The sequence below is a fragment of the Asterias rubens genome, chromosome 6, assembly GCF_902459465.1.
Source record: "Asterias rubens chromosome 6, eAstRub1.3, whole genome shotgun sequence".
Classification (NCBI taxonomy): domain Eukaryota; kingdom Metazoa; phylum Echinodermata; class Asteroidea; order Forcipulatida; family Asteriidae; genus Asterias; species Asterias rubens.
Window position 1 is genome coordinate 8,315,888 of NC_047067.1, and position 2,189 is coordinate 8,318,076.

A 2,189-nucleotide genomic window follows, 5' to 3' on the forward strand; every position below is an offset into this window, starting at 1 on the left:
TAAGCAGCTCTCTCTATGAAATTGGGCCCTGGTCTGGTAAGGGTCACTTCTATGAGGAAAATGTACTTTTGTATTGGAACCTTGAAGAGTGAGGGCACCACAACAAAAGCACAGGGCACCATAGCCCTAATTAGGACTCTTCCTCTGTACACAGATACAGAGTCCTAATTATTAAGGCCCGTTTCTGGGGCGGAACATTTTCAAAGCTTCATAACTAAAAATCTTACCTGCAACAAGCCATTTATTTCAACAGATTCACATTCCACTGCGGCATATTTCATATCGAATGAAAAAGTGGTGGCACCATACGGAAACTTTTGTGTATAGTGCCAGTGCAACTGCCACAACTTGTGCCAGCACTTATTAAATTTTACCCTCATGATAAATTTCCGCATGTCGCCACCAATTTATCTAGCGTTAACTAACTCCAAAACCACTGAATTGTTTTCTTACCTGAGAAGAAGGGTTACCACATATGATATGGAAACGTTTCCGTATAAACCTTGTTTTCATCAATTACAACGAGTTAAAGTTCCGTCTCCACCGCTAGCGATAAATCCTTTACTTCAGTGCTTGGTCAGCCTTTTTCAATTGGCGCGAAATTGCTATTTGTAAATGAACGTTGAGGGAGACAAACAAGTAAGTCGGTCGTCGAAGAATTAAGTCTTGTCGGTCAGTACAGTCTACCCGCAGGAGTACACTAATCTCCTTTGTTATTTATCTGCAGGGATATGCATCGTTTTTTTCATGCGTGACCTCTATCATGTGTATACTAATTAGTCAAAAGGGCTTGTGGAATTCGGTCATTTTCAGCCTTTTCTGAAAAGTCTCAACCAAAATATTTAAATGTACCAGTAAATTGAAACGAAGAGCATAATATGTCGTCATGTATAAAAACAAGCGGTTCAACTCAAACGCAACAAGATATAAGGCCGAAAAAGACTGAATTTCAGAAGCCCTTTGGACTAATTAGTATTCAAACCGAGGTCACGCATGAAAAATCACGCCAACTCGCGCAGAAAAATCACAAAGGAGACTTATTAATGTACTGCGGGTAGACTGCGGTGCCTCTTTGCTTCTGTTGGTTTGACCCCGGCCCAATTTCTTGAAGCAGCTGATGAGCACAAAAAGTAGCCAAGCACAAACAAATAAGCTTACTAGACAAGGTTACCAGCTAAAATTGTATGCCAAAGACGTGTACAATTTGTGACAAGTACTGACCCTGTTCAGTTTTGCTAAGCAGTAAATTTTGAAGCAATATTATTTTCTGCTGACTCAGCTCTATGAATAAGCACATCATAAATAAAATCTTTGACATTGTATTTATTCATCATTATTGTTTAAAACTTCATCAAATCCATGGGCACAATTAATTCAAAAGCAAATAAAAAATGGTGTATTATGGTTTGTCATGGATTTGATACTGTGTAGACTGCAGGTATACCTTCAGGAATGCTGGTCATCATCTCGCCACCCAGCAAGCTCGCCACCGCCCCCTGCAAAGTCTCCCCCTAACCGGCTCATCGCACGGGTCGTTACAAAGTTGCCCCCTGACAATGTCGCCCCAAACAATGTCGCCCCCTGGCAAAGTCTCCCCAGAAAATAAGTAAGGATTCTTGCGGTAGTACAATGTGTATTCAATTAATATTGTATTGGAAAGAATATAAAGTAGAGCCTACTGACAATGTCGCCCCCGGCCAATGTCGCCCCCTTACGAAGTCGCCCCCAGAAAATAATTAACTGTTTCTATGGTGGATACTTTGTGGAAATTAAATATTCTTTCGGTAATGGCTTAATTATTGTATTGGAAAGAATATAAGTTAAAGTCTGCTTGAGGAAAAAAGTCATAAATAATAATAAACTCCATGCACAAAGTTCAAATTTTTGGTAAATGATTTTATTAACGTCGCTCAATTTAAATTTTAACACCAAACAAATACTTAATCTGTTTTGGTTTTTTTAACAAATAATATTAATAGGCTAAATAGCAATTACTGAATTACAGATGTAACATTTTACAACAAATCGTAGACTAACTGTTTCTATAGTGGATACTTGGTGGAAAGCTTAATAATGAGTTTCTAAGTGCAAAACTAAAATAACAATGAGAATGATTTTTTGACATTATCTCAGAAGTTAATAATAATCACCGTTATTATCTTTCTAAAGCATAATTCAGGTGAACTGAA